Genomic DNA, 25,089 nt, shown 5'->3' on the forward strand with positions numbered 1-25,089 from the left:
CGTCACCGTGCTCTTTGCTGCTCCTTGGATTTTAGAACCTGGACAATACTCCGCAACCTGCCAGAGCTAATCAACACAAGCCTGGTCATCCTGAAACATCCAGATACAAGAGGGCAGGGCATGCTCACAGGTTCACCAAGCCCCTCCGTCCTCACACCTGGGAGGTATGGCTTGGCAGTTCTGGCCTTTTTGGGGACAAGTATGAGCTTCACATCTGTATTTGCTTAGCAAATACACAAAGCTTGCAGGCATTGAAATAGAAACGAGGTGAAATAGCTGAATTCCCCAACGGTGCTTTTTGGATGTTTATTCCCTTCCTGTTGCTTCCTCTCTTAGCAAGAAGCCCAAGCCCCAAGACACCCGTCTACCCCACGAGTGTGGCACCACCAGATGACACATGCTTACGGCCAGCTCTTGCTCTTGGGACTAACCTGGGATTACTGCAAAATTTCCTTCCCAAAAAGCAGCCCATCCTCGCAGGCAGCTGGAGCACGGCCCTCACCCTCCTCACAGCAACGTAGCAGAGGACAAGCGAGGAACTCATCCCCAGCTGTTCTGCACTGCCACCCGGCTCCTCCACAGCATCTACACCTCCTGCTCCACCACCATCCTACCGGCCCAAGGGCAGCTCAGTGCAGGGCACAAATACCTTGTGGTAAGGAGATCCAACCAGCAGCCCAGGGCTAATTCTGAAGGGAGCTGCAAAACGGTTGTGCAATGATTTATTCAAGAGATTCTGCAGTTCACCAACTTTGCTAAGCTTTGGAGATGGGAAAAATGTAACAAGTGAGTCTCTTGCATGAATAAAAAATTACATTTTACATAAATTAAATATATAATTTGATTAAACATGTTTATGCCTTTGCAGTGACATTTAGAATAGGAAGTATTCATTTTCTGTTTTGAAAGGAAAAAACTCTTTCAAATGTAATTTGAAGCTGTCAAACCAATCTTCTTTACAGATCTTTTAAATGTCACATACCTTCGAAAGGGGATGGCAGATTCCTTTTAAATATGCAATTGCAAACAGTCCAAGCAAAATCAAGAATTTATTAAAATATGCTACTGACATTTATACTGATTAAGTATAGCCCTTTCCTCACTCCCTTTCGATAGACTCCCTTACAAAAGATGTGTCACAACAGCTCACATTAACGCCGTCCTCGCTCTAATTCCACCACACACAACCAGCAAAATCCAGCTGCAGGAAAGAACCTGCCTCCTGTTCTGCAGGGGAACTAGTATGAACTTTGTTGCTTTACACGAAGTACTGTGCTTTTTGATGATTTCTTACCAACATGCCTGAAATTTATAACCAAAAATATTAACTGCACTTACCTTAAATCAAGTGCAGCACTATACCTAATGGCTTTAAATGGAGGAGTGTATTAATCATAAGCATAAAAAACCTACTGCGACTCCTTTCAGACAACTTCACATTAGCAACCCGTATGTTTTGTTTTATAATCACAGCATCTATCCCTAGGTTACTTATTATTCTTCCCAATTAGAAAGCATCTCTCTCTCTCTCTTTTTTTTTTTTCTTTCCCTCTTTTTTTTAAGGAACAGAGAAGAGGAATAGTGAAAAAGCCTCTCAGCTACTGGTTGATGTTGAAGCGCAGCAACTACAGCATCTCCCGTTCTCAGTCACTTCCCACTGACATACTGGACATTTTAGGGTCGTTTTATTTTTTTAGATGGCAAAGAATTTAATTATTATTTCTCCTCCCCTGTCACTAGGCCAGTGAACTGCATGGGCATAACTCTCATTAGCATTAATGGAAATCCCCACTGTAAATTCTCCCCCGTGAAGCAACATTAAGAGCAAGGCCATCCTGAGCAAGCACACTCAAATTGGAAAATAAAATATACCTCCCATTTCTTGCTACCACCACAGGGAAAATGTAATGAAGTGCAAGAGATTAAGCCACAACTCCTATATCAAATCTTCTTTGTACTCTATAATTACTCAACAGAACGTACACAACGGTTGCTCCTTGATGATGAGAATTTGTTGCACGTTATTGAAAGACTTTATCCTAATGCTCTCAACTTTCTGGTGCATAACACCACAAATTATAGCACAGCCATCGTAACATAAATCACGGTCGCCACCAGCGCTGGCTTACTTAAAGCTTACGCTCTGTATTTAAAAGCAGAGAAGTATTAGTACTGCAGAAGGCATGTCAGCGCCAGGCAACGGGGACACAAAACAACCCTCAGTGCTGAGCGCGCCGCAAAAGGAGTCCAAAGCAAGCTGGCCTGAAAATAGCCAGGATAACAGTCTAGTGCTTTTCTCTGGGAGCTTCCAAAGACCCCCTGGCTGACGCAGTAACCTCGAGGCATGGCTATCCTGCCAAAGGCACTTCAAGCAGTGCTCCTCATACCTCTTGGTGCAGCTCAGTCCTGCAGCATCTCCCTGCAGTCGGCAGCACACACAGGGCTCTCACACTACAACATGCTGGAAAGGGTGGCTGGTACTTTACAAGACAACTCCACACGCACTGGAGTGGAGACAAAATCATCTCTCAGTCTGAAGGAACTATAAATACCAGGGCGTAATCTCTCCGCCAACAGCTCCTCTTCGCTTTATGGATCTTCTGTGGGTCGAGCTCTTCCAACGCGTTCTGCTGATACAACGCTGATGATCAGTGTAATAAATGTAGTTTAAATAAAAGCTCTGGAAGCTTAATATAGCTGTAGTCAAGCACATCACTTCTTATGGGTTTCTCAAGGATGCAAAATAAGTCACGGCTACACCCATCAGAGCTCCTTCTATCGCTCCCCCCTGTTATTATCTTCTGTATGACTCATGTCACTGGAGAAGATGCTGACACCCGCCACACTGCTCTCACCTAGACACATTCAGCACCAAATACACAAAGTGCACTCCAAACAGGCCACTCGGCTTTGGTCATTGACTGGTGGACCCCAGTCCCACAGTCTACAGAGCTGAAAAACTCAAGAGTTAGGCTTTCCTAACATTTAAAATAACTTCAGTCAGTCCCTGGTACCTCCCAAACCTCTCACAGGTTTTGTCTATGGAAGTGGGTGGCCTGGGCCTCCTCTCCCCTGCTGCCTTTCTGAAGCGAGGCTGGAGGAACTATACACCAAATAATTTTTACACCTTCCAACCCAGAAATTACACTTGCACAGGCTTATGCAAGCGTAGCATTACAGAGTCGTTTAGGATGGAAAACACCTGCAAGATCACCGAGTCCAGCCATATCATCAGCCACAACGTCATGAAGTCCAGCCATAAACGTCGCTATAAGCGTGGCGATATACTGGGCTGCTTTCTGGTCTGTAATTTTTTCCAGCCACTGTCAACACCAGCACAGCACAGCTCGGAAAAGGTACAAAATCCATCTTAAGCGTGTCCAGAAACTAAAGTGAAGGAACATGCTGCCCCCGGCTTTGCTGAGGGCTTGGAGCCGTGCATGGAGGAGCTGGGTCCTTTGCTCATCCATTTGCGTCATCTCACGTAAGCAGGATCTCAGCTTCCACCTTACAAAAACGTCAACCAAGGGATGATCAGAAAGCTTGGGTGAGTTGGGTGGAGGCTGGCTGGCACCATGAGCAAAGCAGGGGGGTCTCCTTGCCGCACCAACTGAGCATCCAGAAGTGCAAGGAAGAGGAACCAGGCTGAGTAGCAGGTGCTCTGTGAGCCTGCTCTGTCCAACTGTGCCAAAATTTGGCATTTTGGCAGCTCAGTTGGATCAAGGAGTCTGGTCCTTGGCTGCCTGGTCAAACACTCTTACACCTGAGGTCCCCAGGAGGGCCGCAACACAGAAGACTGCTCTCTTCATGACACTTCTGAGAAACCCAGGTACCAATGCTGACAATAAACCTGCCTGCTTATCTCCAATCACAAGCACACTGCTAATTTCATTTCAAGATCATCTGAAGAGCCCAGGGTGTTCAAACACGGATGAGATGAGACCCGAATCAAGGGCCTACAGCTGCGCACAGCGCACTCCTGCTCTCCCACCGCCTTCACACTCCACACCTTTGTACAGCTCTGTATGGGAACAAGGTGAAAAAACACGAGTTCAAATGATGCTAGAGCTGAACAGGGACCAGTAAGAAATGCAGTTTGGGGCCAAGCCACCACAGTGTTGTTGTGGCTGTGAGGTGAAGCCTTGAAGGCCTCTGACCATCAGCGCAGCCACCACCGGTGTCCCCGACCTGGTCCAACAGCGTGGGCACTGCTCCCAGCTCCGTGTACCCCACAGGACTTCGCCGAGAGGGAACACTACAGGAAGGCACAGCAAAAATGGGGTGGTATAAAAGCACAATGCAAGTGCCTGTGTGTCACATCATTAGCGCGAACGCACGGGGACTGCGCTCCTGGTCCTGAGCGCAGCGTGCCCAGTGCTGAGGATCCGCTTGCTTGGGCCTGGCAAAGCAATCGCTTCCCGCACTCCACAGTGCTCACAAACCTGGTACCCTTTCCTTTTATTCTTCCTGTCTTTATTCTATTTATTTATTTAGCTATCCAACGTGAAAGGCCATAAATCGCGCTGCTACTTAAGTCACAGGGGGAATTCCTTTAAACATAAGGAAAATCTCATAAATAACTTCCTGCAGTCAACAATGCATTCATTTCCTTCTCTGCTTTTAGCCTAATCTCCCAGCTAACAAATCAAATCAAGAACCAAAATGTAATTACTCCATTGTGATAACCATCTCCTTATACTCAGAGCATACCTTTGTTTATTTCTTCTCGAATTAAAATCACCACCGAGGCGTGGGCAGGGGAGGAAGGGCGCGGAGGCACCGATAACGGGGCACGGTGGGCACTTCTGCTCGACCAAAGCCCCGTGTCTTGGACAGCAGTCACACCGGTGGCTGAGGTGGTGGAAAAACCCACGCCACACCCTGCATAGACTCATTGTATATTAGCAGCATGCATGACACGGTTTTCAGGGCAATGAAGTGCAGGAGATTTAAACAATATCTGATTGTCACCCCGGGACAACTCCCCCAAACTTGCCAGCAGCGATGAGACTGCAAATAAGGTCAGCAATTACCCTGACGTCAGGGGTTAAGAAACTCTTTGCAAAATGCATGCGTATAGGGCACACAGGGCCAGCAGGTATTTCACCCTCCACGAGGTTTGCTGCTGAGGGGAAAAGAGAACTGCAGCCATCCACGTGCATCTGGTGCTGGGGAGGATGGGCACAGGAAGAGGTGCTGCGGGCACCCATCTGTACACATCTGCCTGACTGGAAGGGATGCAGAGCATGGATGTGGGTCACTGGGGGCCAGGCAGCATGGCTTGGCTGTGGACAGCCACCGAAATTACAGGCAGGCATCCATTTGTCAGCAAAATGCTGACATTTCGCATTCCCCCACTGCTGGCAGCTCCTGGGTAGGGCCCTTGTGCAGCAGGAGGAGTGCCCCAGCTTCTCCGTTCACATGGCACATGGCTATCCCAGAAAGAAATTTATTTTTTCACGCCTTTTCACCCATCTGCCCCTTTCCAGTCCCAGAAAGAGCTGCAGGACATGCAGCATCATTACACCACCGAGGAGTTACTTGAACGCAGCAGGAAAATTTAAAATTTCAGCTGCATACACATGAAATAAATGTATATTTTATTTGATTTACTCTGATACTTTTCTTCCATCTCTTGAAAGTAATTTTTCTCTAAAGCATAACTGCTTAATTGGCAAGTGTACAAAATATAATTACACTGCATACAAGTTACAATATTGCTTATGGGAATATCGCTGTTGATGCATTCTGCTTTATTTTGTGTTTAATCTCTATTAAGAGATGTGTATGAAACAGCTAGGTACTCTCGAGTTTATAAAGACATTCTTCAGTCACTTCTCCTCCTAACCAAGGAACAAATACAAGGGAAAGACAACAGAAAACTCTTTGGCTACTTCAATGCCTTGAAATTACTAACAGCCTGTTGGACACGTGCTGTGCCGAGCCGCCCGCAATCGTGGCATCTTGCCGGTGTCACCATCCAACTCACGCCGGCGTGTTTTAAGTGCCTTAAAGGTTTACTTCATTTACTTGAGTAATGAGATTAACGCTGTGTTGGTTTGTTTAAGCTAAATCATACCAAGCCAAATGTCTAGATGTCCTTAACTCCCAGCATTAGCCCAAGCAGCGCGACTGTGTGAGCCTGTCTTACAGCCAGGCCTCTACTTGCACCAACAAGCTCATGTTTTGCTCCATCCAAGAGGTCAAGCAGCCTACAGAGACCTCGAGTGGGTGCACCTGAAAACCCCCTGCAGAAATACTAGTGGAGTAAGAGTTGAAACATCACGCTCACATTCCTGCTTGAAAATCAAACTGAAGTCTCCCCTCGATAACACACACTTCATTCTTCACGAGCAATGCTCAGCAGCATGATGCATGAGGAGAAGGGGCACCGCGGGGAGCAGCACAGCACGTACAAAATGTGGGGTAAGCCCCAAATTCTCCCACCCTCGCCTGCAGCGTGTCTCAACAGCAATAACCGTGCATCCTATTGCTGCTTGCAACCCTTTGCACCTAGTTTCAGTTGCTGCTTCCTTGTGCTCGCTCTCATAAAACTGCCTGCAAACACGTTGTTTGTGCTCAAACCACAGCAGAGCCAACGTACAATTACATGTTAAATCTGGGTTTGACTTGTTTTGATCAGTTGTTTGCATTCTTGTTTGTGCTCTTCTGCTCTGAAGGCTCCCACCAGGGCTGGGGTTATTTCTGAAGTACCACGGCTGCCCAGAGGCGATTCGGAGTTTGAATAAATTCCGCACAAGCAGATAAAGCACACGACTAAAGTAAGAAACCCTCCTGCATTTTCTTCCTCCACTTAAATTCACCCACACCTGATGCAAGTATCAGCCATAACTGGGGCTGATGTGGCCCCGGCTCGTTTCCCACCTAGTGCTAAGTACCTGGTGGTCTCCTCTCTACAAGCCATCCTCTTAAAGGGAAATCTACAGCACTGGTGCCTGGGATCCATAAACACCTGGGTGCTCTCGTTCAAATGATGGGCTTTTGTGGGTTTCATAGATTTTGCCGTCAGAAGAGACTACTGAGATTTTCCAGCCCGACACACGGCACGGAGACTTACCTAAATTAATCCCTGCTCGACGCACCGCATGGTAACTCGCTAAATTAATCCCTGCTTGAGCATCATTTACTTCAATAAACAGATATTCCTGAATTTAGCATTTCCAAAGGAGGAGAAACTGCCGGCACCTTCAGCAGGCTCTCCCAGCACCAGTCACCTTCAGTGGTAAACCGGGGACCTTAATCCCAGCCCTCCTCTCGCTTCATCCTCCAGCTATTGGATCTTGTTAAAACTCTGCCTGCTAGACCCAAGAGCTCTTTATTATTCAATTTATTTTCCCCATGACAACGCTAATTGCCTTAATCAATTTACCTTCCAACGCTCTCCGTAAGTGAAGCAGATCGAGCTCCTGGACTCCGCTGGAAACTCCCTGCTCACCCGGCACTCCTGCAGCTCTCCGTGGAGCCTCCTTGGTGTCCCTGGCGTGCTGGGGACAGGGACAGGGACATTGCCACCTCCTCCAGCCCGGGAGCCAGCTGGCAGCCCGAGCAAGGAGCACACAAGACCTTTGGCCGTGCTCTCACGCTAGCAGCTCTCGTCCTGCCTCTTCTGCTCCCCACAAGGACACGGTTTCTCCAGACAGCATCCTGGAGGCACGGCCTGTATTGTTTGCTCCTAGATAGAGAAATTTACAGTTGGCCATCTGAGAGCTGCTACCTGCCTGCATCCGAGCAATACAAATTGCTTTTATCAGCAGTCCCTCCTTTTCATTATTTACCGCTCTCCCAATCTTAGTGACATTTCAAGCTTTAGCAACAGTGATTCTGCGCCTTATCACGGGCTGCTCACAAACATGCTAAGCGGCAGAAGGACAAAAACGAATGCTCGGAGAAGCTCCTAGAAATAGACATTTGGACATGATTTCTGATTTTACAACTGTATTTGGAGGGCTGGCGCTCTGCTGGGTTTCAGCCAGTTGCTCCTTTGCACATCCCCAGCCAAAGCAATGGTGCTGCACCAAAGACAAATTTCTTGCAGAATTTTGATTGAACAAAATTCACTCGGTTACCTTTATCAATGACGTATGCAAGCTATTTAAATGAAAAAGAAAAAAAAAAAAAAAGTTAATTGTAGAGGCTCTGTTGTCCCTAAACTTAATCGGATCGTTTGCCCAGGACTTACATCAAGCTGACAGGTTGGCATTACTCAGCCCATCCTGTTTACCCTTTTATGTACAAATACACCATAAGCATGGCCACAGCCTGCTGGGAATCCTCCCCCCTTTCAAGACTCAGTGAAAAACAAGTGCTTCTGCCCTGCCGAGCTCAGGGCCAGCTCCTGAACAGAGGCAAAGGTCTGGATGCAGCATCCCCGTGCACCAGAGGCGTAACAGGATCTAAACATAACATCTCTCCCCCCAGTAAAAGGCAATATTCTGGTCTTTCCTATTAACTTCACCTAGTAACCTAGTCCGGATATTTTAGAGAAACTGCTTGTCGGTCTCATCGCTACTGGCAACAGCTTCCCTTTGCTTCCCTTCATGAGCTTTGGTTTCTGTTGGTCACCACTGATCCTCCTCCAGCTTCCCCAGGGCTGTGCAGCTCCAGCAACCCAAGTGTAGGCTGCTGTCCCACCAGAAAGCAGGTGAAGAGGACCCACCTGGCCAGGTTCTTGCTTCTGATGCATTGCTCAGCCAAAATTTGTCCAGAAACAACCACAGCAACACCACTGGCCACCAGCTCCCTGCTCGGGGCTAAGCATGAGCAGGATCTCATGGGCCAGGCAAGGTGTTCATTGAAGATGGGCTACCTCCAAGAAGGCACAAATTACAGAAATACGCTGAACTTCTGGCTGGGCAAAACTAAAAGTGCACTTTATCTCCCCGAAACTGTCTATGCTGCTTCTTTCTAATACTCACAACGTTTGTTGTCTAGATAGATGGACACGGGCATGTGCTTTCTGCTCTTCAGACACCACGGATTGGAAAAACACGGCCGAACATCACAACTCTACTTCCCAGATAGAGCCTAGGACACTGCCACGCTGTGATGTGGCTGGGCTCATGGCATGCCACAGCCCTTCTGGCCACTGCCATTGGGCTGGCAGAGACCTGGACCTCACATAGAAATAACATTACAGCAACATGATGACATACAAAAAGGTCCTGTTTCCTTCCAGGAACTGAAAATAGGTGGGATAGATATTTCATCTGAGAAATGCCGTTATTGTTATTGCAAAAGGGAAAAGCTGAAGTTAGGGTAGGTACTCTGCTATGAAACTTCTGGATCCCTTAACTCCAGGCTTGAATGTTGCATGAAACCATTTATTGTACGAGAAGAGGCACTAACCTTGACAAATGATAAAACTCGCACGAGCTTGTGCTGTGGGATCATGAAACTTCAGATAACTTCAGAGTCTGAAAGCTGACAAAAAGTGTTGTGTTTTTTTTTTTTCCCAACTGAAAATAATTTCATCCTTAACGAATCAGAGAGAAGCTCAGGTCTCCCAACTTTTAAGTGTAACTTCTGATATTTAGCCTATTTTTTTTTTTTAACTTTTCTCAAATTGCCGATTCCTTCCACCAGAACCTGGTTCTCAGCATAAAAATAATAAAAAGGTAGGCACTTTATGAGAGCTCTACAGGCACCTCTATCATATATACCGGCCCCGCGTGCTTCCAAGGAGGGATTTACAGGGATTTTACAGGGAACCGAGGGATTCCCATCTCCTCCTCCTGCCTCTTTCGGGGCTGATCCCATGCTCCTCAGACACACAGCTCTGCCCTAAAGCCCCTGTGCAGCGTTGGGGCTCCTCAGGCAGCCACTGTGCAGGGCCAGCAGCCAGGACCAGAGGCACAGCCACAAACCAGCCTCTCCGGGAGCATCCTGGTGTCCTGAGCCAACCTCTCCTGCACTGCAGGTGCTCTTTTTCCAGTGCGAACGGGTCTCTCAAAAAATAACAGACAGCACCCATTGCATACCAGTTATATTTAGCTACAGAGAATCCGCCTGCATTATTCCTGGTCTCACTAAAGACCTGGCTCCTTGTAAATATATCGCGTCTCTGATCCACACGTTCTCCCTCCACGCTGTGCTTCAGGGGTCTGTTTAAGCAAAAATTGGTATGCGTCGTTGCAAGGAAATAGTGGCTGGTTGTTTGAAAACATTGCCCCAGCTCACCTACACAGCGGCTGTCTTCATGTGAAAAACCACGGCACGTGGGTTCACACCAGTGCCCTCAGAGAAACCCCGCAGCCAACATGCCCCATGGTGTGAAGTGGTGTGAGGAGGAAGGCAGAAGCACCCTGCACAGGCAGCAACCCCTCGGTGCCTCCGTGGAGCTGGAGGACCAGGGGAGGTGACCGCATTGTGGGGCTGTCTGGAAGGGCTGGAATCAAAAAAACAAAAACAAAACGCCTAAAAATTGCTGAAGTTGGCAACCCTGTGCTCCTAACAGGGCCCAGGAAAGCTGATGCTAACAAAGCAGAGTCCTGCCCACAGCTGCTGGAGCTCCATGCCCCCATCCATCACCCGCACAGCTCCACCAGCACCACTTACACCCCGACCAACAGCATCCCCTACAGAACAAAATGATACTCTTGCTTTTTTTTTTTTTTTTTTTAATAATCCCAGTTAGAAGTTACCAATAATATTACCCAGGCACTAAGTAATCACTACAGAGAAAAAAAAATAAATAAATCAATTTTTCCAGCAGGTCCACATGAGCCTTCCCAAACACCACTGGTGTTTTCCCCTCGCCAGCACTTCTGAAAAATCTTAATCTTTCCCTTTTCCTCACCATACTTCCCAAACATGACGTCCCGCCACAATTACCTTCTCAGAGAGGAGAAACCAAAAATAATTAACAACCAGGCGTTTAATCCTGCGGGAACAGCTCCTGGCTCTCAAGTCGTTGGTGCGCAGGGTGCAAGCAAGGGGCGTGCGCTCGCGAGGCAGCGCCGGTGGCTGTAGAGCTGAGTCAGTAACAACAAATTCCGTGCTCTAGCACCAAAAACTTCTGCTGACGTCACAGCAAACGTTATCTGGGGCCTTCCCAGCACCGTCTGTAGGATGCCGAAGGTCACGGCCCCCTCACCAAGATGGGGCTGGGCCCGAGCAGCAAAGAGGCGCGACAGAAAGCGGCGGCTCAGCAGCCCTGCCCTCCGCAGGGCAAAGCGCGGTCACGCCGTTTTTCATCCTTTCACCTAAAACTTATCTTTATTTCATTTCCTCTGGCAATGGAGAAGGAACAAAAACCAGCGACGGGAACAAGGGAGGAGGGCCGGGAGCAGGCCGGGAGTCCGTGGGCACGGAGGTGACAAAGTGCATGTGGGAACCGACCCCCACGGCGCCCCTCATCCAGCTCCCGGCTGGAAGAGGAGCCAAATGTGAGCTGCCAAAACCTCTCTGGCCAAGCCCCCGCGCTCCCTGTGAGTGGCAGCAGGGGGGCACCGTGCCCCCGACCACCACTGCTGCCCCCCATCGCTGTGCCCCCCAGATGATGGCAATTCAGGGACCACCAAGGCCCCCACCACGTCTCCTTGGCCTGCCAGAAACCTGGGAGCTACGAGCACAGCCCTGTGGGGTCACCCAGTGCCCCTCGGGCAAGCGTGTGACTTCAGCACCCTGAGGAGCCACAAACAGGCCCAGAACATGGGGGCGAGGGCCCTGTGCCCTGAAAACCCCAAATTTCCCAGGGAAGGTGCAGTCTCTCTCCGGCTGAGGAGCTCCTCGCTGGCAGCTCCGCTCCGCACTTCTCTGACTCACTGCAACCAGAACGCGAAGCAGAGGAAGGAGTACTGGCTAGATCTCATGTGAGGAGTAAATGTGACACCTATCAGATTTTACATGACAGCGTGCAGCAGATTTTAACAAAACACTTGCAAATTGTCGGTAGTGTTGTGTTTCGAGGAGCTTTCCCACTTCTCCTGCTTAAACACGAAGCCCCTTTCCGCTCTCACAGCTGGCAAACAGCGCCCAGAAAACAATCCCGCATTTCCCGTGGCAGCCAACCTAACCTCTTCCAAAACTCTGGGCAAACCCAGAGGCCACTTTCTGTTTTCGCTGCAGCACACCCTCCGCGGCCACGAGCCAGCTGAGCTCAAGGAGTTCAGTCTGGAGCGCAGCCAGCCCGGCCGATAAATGGCCGCGACCGGACAAAGGTTTGGGCGCGCTGCTCCCAGCCTGTCCCTGGGACACCGCACTCAGAGGCTGATGTTTTTCCTGATAGGAAGATTATTAACAGGGGAACCCGGCGACACGGCTCCGTGTTGAGGTGGCAGCCTTAAAGACGTCAGCCTGTGCTCTGCTGTTCACCACGGGGAAACTCCTTCGAATATTCTCCTTTTAGGAAAAGCGCAAAAAGGTGCAGCTTCGCCCCAAAACACGAGGTTAGGAGTGGAAAGGGCTGTTGGGAAGCGGCTTGGCTCCACGGGGCGTCATGGGATGGGGTGGCCGTGCCCAGCCCAGCCTCCCAGCAGACAGATGGGGCTGGACGGACAGACAGGGCCGGACAGACAGACAGCTTGCCTCACACCTGGCCATGCGACCACCACGAAGCATCGCCCGCAGCCGGCGTGCCACAAGGCACTGGAGAACACGCTCCAGATTGCCCAGGTGTCTCGTTCTGAACTTCCAGCGGAACAAAAAATGAAAATTCAAACACTCCTACAATAACAACCAGCGCTCCTACGTCAGAAATAATTTGTTATGACTTTTAAAGGGGAAGGCTCTTTCGCTGCGAGGGCTGCGGAGCAGAGGGAGCGTGCCCGCAGCCCGGCGGCCAGCCCGCCTGCGTGGATGCTGAAAGCAAAACCCCTGCCCCGCTCCCCGCTAATGACTAACAGGTGTGCTCCGCGAAGGCTTCCAAAAATAAAAGCTCCTTTCTAAAAATACAGCCCAGCATTTACAATGCCAGATTTCCCAGAAAAACACCGACAATGCCTGACGTTTCGCAAACCGCTGCTCTCAGAGCGACTTCAGGCTGCCCCCGCAGCACAAAGTTTTGCGAGGCGAAGGGCACAAATCCTGCTTTCAGATTCGAGCCCCGCGGACAAACCCATTCCCTCGGCCAGCTCTGAAGCCTGTGAACGAACGGACCAGCCTCGTAGCTGCAGATTACAGAGCCCATCGCCACAAATAATTTCTTTTTTTTTTTTTTTTTTTTTTTTTTTACTACAGGATGCGTAATTGAAATGTCTGCGACTCAACAATCACCTTTGAATTCATAAATACCTCATAGTATTCCGAACACACTCTCCTATAATGAGACCGTCTTCAATTTTCCTTGGTAAAGAGACCTTTAAAGAATGCTAAAGCAGGTCGGCGCCCTTATGCACTGATGAAAACAGGAACAAAAGCATTTTGTCACCAGGCATCTCGTCTATCATTATTTCATTCACTCGGCTTAAACAAACTAAAAAGTATGTGCCTTTTCCTCCTCGATGTCGGCGCTAAGTGGGCTTTGAGCCCCGTCGGTGAGCCACCATCTGTAGGAAAACAACAGTTCGCTGCACCTCGCCGTCCCCGGCTGGCGTTTTCCCTGCTTCGGGGACGGTTTTGAAAACACGGGATTAAAATGTCATGCCATCCCTCGTGCTCCAGCGGGCTGGGGGTGTTTCTGTCCTCTGGTCACGGCCGACTTAATCAAGTGTGAATGATGAAAGTGCTTCAATTAGGGCTCCGGCCGTTCCGGGCGGCCGCTTTGCGGGAGCTGCGGGTGCCCCCCATGAGCCGCCGGGACCCCGCACCCATGGGTGCCCCCCTGCGCTCCCCATCGGCCCGACCGCTCCGGGACCCCCCCGTAGGGATGGGGGGGGTCACAAAGGCACCCCCAGTCTCCATCTCCCCCCGTTTCGCAGCTCCCCGGCCCCACGGGGCGCCACGCGTGGGGGTGCGCTGCCCACGGGGGGGCCCCGCTCGGCGCGTCCCAGCGGGGGCATCACGGAGCGGGGCCGGGCAGGGAGGAGCGAGGCGAGGCGCGGCCCCTGCGCTGCCCGCGGGGCCAAGGGAAATAAATTAAAAAAAAATAAAAATAATAATACAAATTAAAATATTAAAAAAAATAATAATAATAAACGATGACGATGATTGGAACGGAATAAAGAGCTAAAGCGCACACGCCGCGAGGTCGGGTAAAATAATAAAATAACAAACAGCAGAGCGGCGGAGGCTAAGGAAATAAAGCCCGAGAGATGACAGGAGGGCAGAATAAAAAGGGAAAGTCGGCCCCGGGCTCCCCCCGCTCCCCGCGCCCAAACTTTGCGGGGCCGCCCGGCCGCGGGGAACAATGCGGGCCGGCACAACAAAGCCGCCCCCGGCCCCTCGCCGCCCAAATTGCGGGGCCGCCCCCCGCCGGGGTCCGGGGGTGGCGCAGGGCCACCGGGCCGGGGGGCGACGGTGCCGGAGGAAGGGGGACCGCGGAGAAGCTCCGGGACCCCCCCGGGCTCTCCGGGGAGCTCGGAGGGAGATGGAGGGGAGGATGCCCCCCCCCCCAAAGGGCCGCCCTTACCTGCTGCTGGCCGCCCGGCACGGCTCGGCTCGGCTCGGCTCGGCCCGGCCGGCCTCCCCGCACCGCTTCAGCGCCGCATCCCTGCCTGCCACCGCCGGGCTGTGCCTGCCGGAGATCCACCTTCCAGTGCCAGCCGCTCGCCCCGCACAAAAACTTAAGCCTCCCCCCGCTCCGTGCCGTGCCGCTCCGTGCCGAGCCGAGCCGAGCCGTGCCGAGCCGCTCCTGCTCCGCCCGCCGCCGCCGCGCCGGGAGCGGACGGGGGCAGCGGAGCCCCGCCGCGGCGCCCAGCAGCAGCGGGGAGGATGCTAATTGCAACTCGGGGGGAGGGTCGGAGGCGCTGTGTGTGTTTTTTTTTTTTTTTTCCTCTTTTTTTTTTTTTTTTCTTCCTTTTTTTTTTTTTTTTTTTGAAGCGAGAAAGTGCCCGGGCGGCGCTGGGCGGAGCGCTCCCCCTCGCCGCGCCGGCTGAGCGCAGCAGAGGTAGGGGCTCTCGCTGCTGTTTTTTTTTTTTCTTCTTCTTCTTTTTTTTTTTTTTCTCTTTTTTTCTTTTTTTTTTTTTTTTTTTTTTTTTTTGGGCAATAGGCGGGGTCTCTCCTCGCAAACCAATGACACAAACCCACATGGACCGGCCTCGCCCCCTATAGATACTCTTCACTACAAATAGGCTCTCCCGGGGGATTAGCGGAGCAGCCAAAGTACAAACAGCCGGGGCTGGCGAGGGGGGGGCACCAGGAGGCTCCGGGGGTGGAGGCGGGGGGAAAAAAACACAGACACAGCCGGGCACACACCGCCCCCGCAGGGCTCAGCACCCTCGGAGGGGCTGCACGGAGCCTGTTGCTCCCGGCGGCCGCCGCCTTTGTTCGGCTCCGCACCCCCCACCCCGAGCTCTGCGCCCCCTCCCCAGGGCTCTGCGCCCCCCCCAGGGCTCTGCTCGCCCGCAGGATCCGGCCCCGGCAGCGTCCAGCTCCCTTTGTACCGCGGGTGCGGTTATCGCACATCTCCCGGCCTGAAAACGCTGCTGAGGCCGGGGGATAAAAGGGGCACCGGGGCGCTGAGCCCCTCGCTGCCGGCATCCTAAAAGCGGAGGGGCTGCCCCGCGCTCCCCCGCCGAGCGCCCGGTTTTGATACGACCATCAGATAATCGCACCGTGGCGCTGGGCTGAATGCGAGATAACAAGAGCGCGCTCCGACGTGCATTTATTTGTATTTGTATGCCGCGTTACCCCCCGAGATTGGGGAATTAATGTTTTGACAGACATTCTTCGTCTGCTTATCACAAGAATGTGGGCAGGTGGTGATCCGATCTTTTTGTTGTATAATCATCGAGCCTTCTGCATTATATATGTTCCATGCTTCTCAATCAGCCTGTGGAAAAAAAAAAAAAAAAAAAAAAAAAAAAAGAAAAAGCACATTCCTTTTCGAGTCAAATAAAAACCCTCGAACCAGATCAATTGTCCATCAAAATTAATAAGCGAGCTTCAGTTTTTGTCTGCGAAATTACATGGTGAGGAGCCGACGGATCTCGATTCTCACAAGCCCGTTTTCTGTCCTTGCTGGCTGTTACACCACGTCCATCATTTGTCCCCCAGCACCTGCTGCCCAGCGCTGCTCCGAAGCCGAAACCTCGCAGATCCCAGCTTGCAGGAGGTGCACAGCTGGGTGCTGAGCGAGCCCATGCTCTGGGGAAATGCACCCACCCCGTGCGGACACCGCAGCGGCACCCCGCAGATCGGGGACTGGTGTGAGCACAGCGTTCATCTAATTCTCAATCTTCTGTAAGATTTCTTACATCTCATGGGCAGCGCTGCTGATTCACATCGTGCTCTGGCCTGGCTCCTCCACGCTGAGTTTTTGAAGCCCAGCCACCGCCTCTGCTTCTCCCAGTTTGGATCTGTCGGTTGAGACACGCCAAGTGTGGCGGTGCAGGACTGAGAAATAGGGATTGCTCCTAAGCAGTAACGTTGAGTTCATCATACAAACCCAGTGAGTGACCCGGAGCAATCAGGCTGTGGGTTGTAAAAGGGAAATCTCCAAACCAAACACATCTTCAAGTTGAGTTTGGGGTCACCGGGCACGTGGAGTTTTCTTCAGACTGTTTGGATGGTGATCGAGCATTCGTAATGTATGAAATAACCTTCCCGACCAGATACCAGGGAAGGAGACGTGGTAGGTTCAGCAGGGGGCCTGAAGCAGCAGGCATCAAACTTCCCATCTCAGCTTTTAGCACTTCCACTCAGCTGCTGCCCAGCCTTGAAGGTGCTTAAACCCCTCGAGCATCTCACTTGCCCCTGCAGAAGTCCAGCACCCGCTTAGAGTTCGTGCATCGGCCTCCACGTGTTCTGGTCAAATTTCCCCAAGTTATGCCTGAATTTGGGGCTTTTTCAAAATAGGTGTTGCCATTGCAAGGCCGTCATCTATGAGGATTCCCCTCTTGTGCTTGAAAAGACCGGAGCTCCTGTCCTTAGGGTGCTGGTGCAGACAACCCATGCAGCAGGAGAATTGTCCCGAACCGTTCTTTATCAGGGATGCTCACAAAGCACAGCAAAATCAACCTGTTTCCCCTTCTCTCTCTCTTCTATCTACTTCTAACCTATCGGTAGCTGCAATGTACTCACTGTCTAGCAAACACACCCTCTCAGCATCATTTTTTGTGAAGCCAGATGAGCTTTCACAGCACATTTTTTGCCAGTCCCTTGGGCAGAGGGAACTGTGCTTGGGGTGCCAGGATTGCGAGGCATCTATCCCACACCTGTAAATCCCATGCCCTCTGTCTGTAATAATTTGATGAACTGTAATTATTTTTAGTAAGTGAATGCATGTTTCTCTTGCACATAACTTGCTTTCTCTCACCAGCGTCTTCAGGAAAGCCGTGGTGTTCAAATATTGCTTCCTGACCCATATGCTGGCTTCCATGCAGCGGGACGCATGCCACGCGAGGCACTCCATCAGCTGGGAGCACAATCACACTTTCCCTCTACACTTTGCTGACACGTCAGCCTGAGTGCAGCACCTCCTGCCGCGCTCGTGCTTCTCAAGACCTTGCAAATAAAATAAAAAATAAAATAAAATAAAATGACGATCTGGCTATCTTAAAGGGGTAGCTTTGCAGATGCAAATGTGGGCCTCGGTCCTGCAAAGATGCTGCTCGTGCACAGGTTTTTTGGAGAGTGAGGAGTCAGATTGACTTCAGCTGGATGACTCTGTGCATAAATTTAAGCACACGCATCGCTCTCTGCAGATTTAGAGCGAGTATCTGTTGACTAGAATAGACGAGTTATTTTACTGCTCCAAGTGTTTGTGCGACTTGGTTACTCAGTGCTGTGTGGGAACAGGCAGACACAAATCTCGCCTGGATCCTTCTGAGCCAGCGACCACGCTCGATCATTAGACAGGAAATGTGTATGTTGAGTAATGCCACGTATTCAGCGCCAATTTCAATACCCCCCCTTATTATTTTTATTTTTTTTTTACATTTTTTAAAACACAGCCGCTTTTGAACAGATATGCTAGCTATTTTGCATTAGGTATTCATTAAAATAATCAGCTATGCGTAAGAAGGTGCTCACTTTTCTTTTACAGATGGGCAGTAATAAAAAACAAATGTTTGTTTTCTACCAGTTCTGTTGACCTAGAAACTCAAGCCTATAGTTTGGGCTTAACTGTCTGTAATATAGGTAGAATAAACAGGAACGTGGACACACTAAGGGATTTTTCTTGAAGAATTTTGTGCACGTACATTCGGAGCCCTGAGAAATGAATTAGTTTATTTTACTGCATAATCCCCTTTTAATATTAGTATACTCTAGTTTAACTTTAAAATGCATCGGGAGAAATGTGCCTTCCATTTCATTGCTGTAATTGATGTAAACCAAGGCTGAATTTGTTCCAAAACATATCTGGTAGACTCTTCTGTAACTGAACATCTAGAAGACGGGTTGTTTTTCCCATAGTTTTGATCTCCCACCAGACAGGCGCTGGGATACAAGCACCATCGAGCCCCGTTACTTCTGATTTAATCCAGTGTGAAGTCAAAAATCCAGCATTTGGTATCAATCCTGTAAAAGCACCACTTGATGCAGTAAGTTCATTAAGAAGGTGGTTCGGATCACTTTTTGTATAATTTACCATAAATATGTCATCATCAGAAAGACAGCACTGGCAGAAGAAAATTGCTCCTGAAGGCAGCTATGGCGAGCTTTGAGCATGCAGCTCAGAAGGTGCAGGTTACTTGCGGTCAGTGCAGAGGCTCTTTCTCTATTTATTTTTTTTTTTAATTATATTTTTTTTTAGTTTTGAAACAAAACCAACCCTATTAAAACATAGCGGGTGCTCTGGAGCTGGGTCTGCTGCGAGTGCATCAAGAAGCGGTTGCCTCCTCCGGGCCCGCGTGGCCGCTCCTTCTGCCAGCACCAGCATTTGTGCAGCTGCAAGGTGAAGTGGATCGAGGAATGGATCCAGCTGAACACTAATCCCGGGGGGGAAAAGAAAAAAAAAAGCAAAAAAAAAAAAGCTTATTTTCTGCTGGATCTGTTCCCCAGCCTGGCCGTGCTGCATTCGGAGCAGAGGACACGTGCTTGTGCGCGTGGGCAGGATCAACGGGGTCAGTGATGCCAGGGCTGGTTTTATGGCACTGTTGGCTTGCTCCACCTTCAAAGCATTTGTCTGGCCTTGTGTTAATATATCACCATTTCAACGTCTGGTGCCACCGGGGTTACCATGCTGGATTTCACCCTCAGAACCACGGTGTTGCATTTTGCCGGGTCTGCTGGGGGTGCTCAAGATTCCCCCGTTAAACACCAGGAACGCTCCGAGCACATCCGTCCTCCTTCACCACCAGCCACAGCCTCAAGGCTGTTGTGAGACCCACAAAACGCACGGGATGCTCCAATACAATATATAAAACCATTTAATTCAGTCACGCATTGATCGTAACAGTGACAGTGGTTTTCGAGAGTAGCTATGCTCTCCGTATTGTATTTCCCTCACATTAGATTAAATATAGATTTTGACTTATTTTCACCAAGTTGCACAAATTTTGGGGCTGGCTGATATGCTTCATAATATGTTGGTGTTATCCCTTCTTGGCAAATTTATTCCCATTAAGAAAGAAAAGGAGTTACATGCTGAGAACTCTTGAATTGAATCAATGATTAGAAAGAGGGGATACGTATTACCTCTGCCCTACTACAGATGCTGAATTCAGCTTCGTAGGAAATTCTCAAATCCATTTCCCTTTGCAAACATGAGCAAAAGGATGCAAACATACAATAAAATTCTCTTTTGATAATGCTAGTGTTTTGTTTTGTTTTGTTTTGTTTTGTTCTTCTCCCTGCATGTGTGTGAAATCATTATGCAGAACTGCTGGGGTATTTTTTTTCCATTTTATTCGCTTTTTATTCTTAAGCAAGGAATTACAAGGCTGGAGAAAAGCCTTGCTGAACACGTGCACATTTGTATACCCCTTCTATAAAACATCTTAATGTCATCGCTGCGTGAGCAGAATTGTGCTGCTGATATAACACATGGCTGATGTTTAATCTTTCCTGGAAAGTTTAATGAAAGGTTCTTGAATCAATCTGTCTGGTTTAAAGTTTGAAGGGCATTTGGATGCACTAATTTGATGTATGTGCCAGGTGTTTCTAAACAAATAGTTATTAGATAAAGATACATGGAGCCCTTCCTGCTCCCTCCCCTTTATCTACCGTTCTTCCTCAAAGTTCACCTTCCATAAATGCCGCCCTACTTCAATTGCCCATGCTTTCAGCACGCTTTAATATCTTAATGGGGAATACTACAGCACACAAGCTCTAGTTCTGCATTTGTTATTGTCTTGTAAGCCAGTTATTGAGAGATTTAACATTATAATGTCAATAGGAAAGAGTTTTTCAAGAAAATAAAAGGATGAGCCGAGGCTCCCAAGCCGTTTGACGTTTAATGGGACACCAGTAATAGCCATTTCGGACAGATAAAGTGCAACGTGTACACTCGTACTCCTCGTACTCCTTGGGCTGTATTGCCATGTTATTTGAGCTGTATTGCCATGCTGGACCTCACCCACGGCTACCTGATTCTGGCTGTCACTCGCTCTTTGAATTGCCACCGTGCCTCGGGCATCATCTGAGATCTGGCTGGAAAAGAGCTGGCCAAAGAGGGTATGACAGATGTCTATAAAGTCCTGAAGGCTGTGGGAAAAGGAACAGGGAGCAAGCACTTCCTAATTCTTATCACGCAGGAGTGTATTGAATCATGATTAGGTAGCAGGTTTTCAAACCAAGAGACTTTTCTTGTAGTACAAAATTAAATCGTGCGGCATACTGCCGCCAAAATGCTGTAGAGGGAAATTATATCGTGAGTTAAGCAGGGCTGCAATACATCCATGGACCACAGGTCTGATAGCAATGACTGCATGTGAGCATCTAGGTACGGTCTGGGGTCAGAGCATCCTGCTCCTGCTGGGCATTGGAAGCAAGGAGCGTATTTGTGGTTGCTCAGTTTGTCCTGAAATGCCCATTTGACCTTCTGAAGACAAGAGGTTGGGTGAGGTGGACCAGATCTGGCCCTGACAGCAATTCCAGGCTCATCTTTAGGTTGCCCTCAGGGAGAGCACCTCAGAGTCAAAAGCAATGGGGCAGAGGGAGAGGAGGGGCTCATGCGCAGTCACACCGTGCACCATGGAGGAGCTGGGTCCCACCAGCATCCCATCCACCAGAGCACAGGTCTTTACTTTTATGCTAATTAGGAAGCTACCGACAGCTAGAGAGAGGATTTTTTTAATTTCTTTTTTTAAACCAAAACAGTTACACACTCAAAGTCCTACTGTGATATAATTATACCGGTGTAAACACGCCCCGTACCATCTTGCTTATTTTACTTTCCGAATTGGAACAAGCTGCACTGGTGTATGCATTTCTTTCAGCAGTTGAACTGTGTCCTCACACAAATTTTTGCTGCTTTAGGAAAGATGGCTTGAAAGCACCAGCCCTTTCCAGGGATGACTGGGCCTTGGTTTCTAAGTAAGTGTTTTTACTTTTTTGTCTGCAATAAATAAGCTGCAGGAATCCAGTCCTTTAAAGAGAAAGATAAAAGGCACAGAAATCTGCTCTCTTCTGTTCCTATTTCCTGATTAGACTTCAGAAAAGGGCAGGCAGAGAAATGTCTTCAGTCTCTGCCGCTGAATCCCCAGGAAATCCTGGCGCCCAGGACCTCAGGTCTCGGGAAGCTCTCCGCAGCCCCCGGCCCGGAGCCGATCGGATGTTCCTGTTCATTTTGGCACATTTCAGCACATGATGCCACTGGCCTGCCGGTCCCTGAATTTTTGTGCATATGCTCTTCTGCCACAGTTTCTGGGAGGCTCAGTGAGAAACATTTCTGATCCTTGTTCTCAGTGGTGGCAGGCAAATGGAGCCAGCCCCCAGCAGCCAGCGGCTTGCTCGCCCTTCTGCTAAGTGGTGCTGCTCCCTTGGATGCGCACCTTGGAAAGGTTTTTGGGGGAGCCATGGTACACTTCTAAATCTCAGTGAGCACACAATGTTAGGGAAGAAAGAGCAAGCTTCTCCCCCTGCTCATGTCCAGCATCCCACCCCTGGTGAGCCAAAACTTCAGCAGGGGGGCAAGGAACACGGAGGGGCTGCCACAACGGAGAGAGCAGCTACGGGAGGTTGGGTGCCAATCAACTGTTCCTCCCTTGCTGTTCTCTTTTATGCCTGCTCCATTCTTTTTGGTCAACAAGGTGTTTTTGTTGTTGTTGTTGTTGTTGTTGTTGTTGTTTGTTTGTTTTTGTTGGTGGTGTTTGTTTGTTTGTTTGTTTTTCTTTCTCAGGAAAGCATTCTGAAATATTGGTTCACCAGGCTCAAGATCTAAAATACTCTGACGTGTGAAGAGGAGTTTTTGATTGTTACCGTTTTCTGCTGCTTTCTCAGTAGCACTTTTTTTAGCAGTCAGGTGCCCAAAGCTATATGGGCTACGTCAGAAGTGAGTCTTGTCAGGGGAGCTACTGAGCATCAGTCCTGTTGGATCCCTCACCAGCGGCAACCCAGCACTGATGGCTCTGGCACCCCACCTCTTCTCCTCCTTGCACATCCAGTCCTGGTGTTTCACAGCAATGAAAAAACAAAACAAAAACAAAACAAAAACAAACAAACAAACAAAACCAAAAACAAAAACAAACAAACTAACAAACAAAAAACCATGGGTGGCACCTGGGTCTGCTGATACCTGGGGCCGGAGCAGCATGAGGACACATTTCCAGGCACAATTTTTCTCTAAGCATCAATATATTGGATGCTGATACTGGGCTGAGCAGAACTTGCTGCTAGGATTAACCCCTCCTCCCTCTATTTCTGTGCCTTATGGAGCAGGAGGCATGTGAACAACTCAGGCCACAGACTAAACTAAAATAGAGGGTTATTGTTTCTGATAGGGCCGAGGTTTTGTTTAAACAAATAAACAAAGAGCACACAAAGGAAAGAACTGTTCTGGGCCAGCCCAGAAGGTTTTGTGTTGTGCAGACCAGCATTTGTGTTCATTCTCAGCAGGTTTTTGTTTAATTTAGATGAATGTCTAAATCAAATTTCATTTCCAAACCAAAAAGAGACATTTAATCTAAAAATTATCAAGCTGCAAACCTCAGAAACTTTTTCATTTTGAGTTTTTTTTTCCCTACACGAGACTACTTCCTGAAATCATGATGAATTTGCAAATAGTTTCAGCTGTCCCCAAATTACACTTTTCAGCGAGCAGCTCCTTGTCTGATGAAAATCACTCAGCTGTTACCGAGGCCTTGGCTAGCTCTGGCTGTTACATTTCCAGCAGAGTTTCTCCGCAGCAGCTAAGCAGGGGCAGCCTGGGGGTTTGAGCACGGGGAAGTGCCTCCAGCAGCTTCTGCAGGCACGGGTGGGAGCGAGGCAGCCGCAGGTTGCTGCTGCATCACTCGGGGGAAGGAAGGAAAAAAAGTGCAGGACGTGGGATAAAGAACAAATGAGACCCGAGGTGTAGTTGGGGAGGTGGATGGAGGGCTGCTGGTGCTGTGAGCAGCATCCTGGCAGCTCCTTTCCATGAGATATTGAAGTCTTTTGAGCAAATAGAAATGTTATCTATTGTGGGGGGCTGAGAGAAAGGAGAGGCTTTAAAATCCAGTGTTACACACATTGTGTTTTGAGTAAATATTATTTTAGCTATCTAAAGTATTCACACTAATCACGGCAGTTTCCTTTAATGCCTGCCATTCCAGACACAAGGTTTATTTACTGTAATGTAATACATCTTGAGGGAACATCGTATGCAGATATTAGCAATTAACTCATTAATCTAAAAATCACAATTCTTGCAATTAATAGAGCACTGCGCAGTCACTCTAATTACAAACTCTGCACAAAAGGCCAGTCTCACAGGGAACATGTAGCCTCCTAATTAGCCAAGATTTCAAAGGCAGACAGAAAATTGAGATGTTGAGGGTCAGGCAGGGAAAAATGTGAATACGCTACCCTGCGAGCACATCTGACAACGGGAGTGATGAGCAATACATAAGGAGTTTACTTCGGTGAAGCCTGGGGGGCAGCAATCATGTGCCTGGGGCATGTGTGTGCTGGACACGTGCGGCTCACCTGGGGACAGGCTCACGGGGTGAGGGAGACCCACAGGGGGGACCCCACAGCTCCTCCAGCCAGGGCACAGGGCCCAAAAATTCTGCGAGGCTCCCACATGCTCAGGGCTGGCACTGCTGGGGAATGCAGCCAGCCTCCAGACCAAATCCTCTCTTTCATAAACCCCAAAACCTGTACTTGGGGCCAAGCATTGCTGGCGGGGCCCCGGGTGCCCTCCTGGGAGCTGCAGGGGAAGCGTTTAATTCCACCCAGGTGCCAGCTCAATCCTTATCTGCAAGCGAGAGGCAGGGAGCCTGCCGGCACGCGGCCCGTGTTGGTGGAAACCGTCGTCATAAGCAGGCTCACAGTGGAAAAAGGCTGCGTAAGACGAGGGCTGTTTGCCTTACAGAGCAGAAATATGACTGCAGCACTGATTTCTCTTCCCGTCGACTCTGTCACTGGGCTACAGCCTGCTGGGGATGTTAGAAGCTGATGGATTTAGTCCTGAAGAGAGTCTCTTTTCATCACTGTTTACTGGTCGTGTCCCAGAGATGAATTCCTGTATTGATAACACTTTTTAGGGGACACCTCCTATTACCCTTGCTTACTAAAAACCCTTTCAGCTCCGAGCAAGCAATCGCCAGGGGCAGCCCCTTGCTCAGGAGCCTGGAGGACATCACCAGTTGCCCAAAGGCTTATAGGACTGTGCAGTCACAATTGCTAAAAGCCTTGGCAAACAATATTGAGAATTAATGAGAAAAAGCACTAAAAATAAAAATGAAGAACTAACAGCTCCATTAGTGCCCTTGAATCATGTATCGCCAAACCTGAGCTCTGTGTCATTTACTGGGCAATAGCCAGTAGCTGCTGCTGCAGGATGGGGACCAGACAGTATATCTGCACCTGGCATGCATGTGCAAAGTGTTTTGAAAAGTGGTTAATGTGAGAAGGAAAACATTCCTCTGGAGAGGTGGAGGAAACACT

The 25,089-nt window shown here is 49.3% G+C and overlaps 1 protein-coding gene across 2 annotated transcripts in view; it reads right to left on the minus strand.

The window, feature by feature from the left end:
* CTBP2 (C-terminal binding protein 2) overlaps window positions 1-14,852 on the minus strand; it is a 115,494-nt gene extending 100,642 nt beyond the window's left edge. Inside the window, exon 1 of one of the 2 annotated variants that reach the window (XM_084525983.1) lies at window positions 14,528-14,852. The gene's annotated coding sequence lies outside the window, so the exon portion shown is untranslated. Of the gene's footprint in view, window positions 1-7,390; window positions 7,486-14,527 lie in introns of those variants that run through there. The other variant, XM_084525985.1, reaches the window with a different exon arrangement.
* Window positions 14,853-25,089: the final 10,237 nt, after the last annotated feature.

This window comes from Aythya ferina (assembly GCF_964211825.1).
Source record: "Aythya ferina genome assembly, chromosome: 7".
NCBI classification, from domain to species: domain Eukaryota; kingdom Metazoa; phylum Chordata; class Aves; order Anseriformes; family Anatidae; genus Aythya; species Aythya ferina.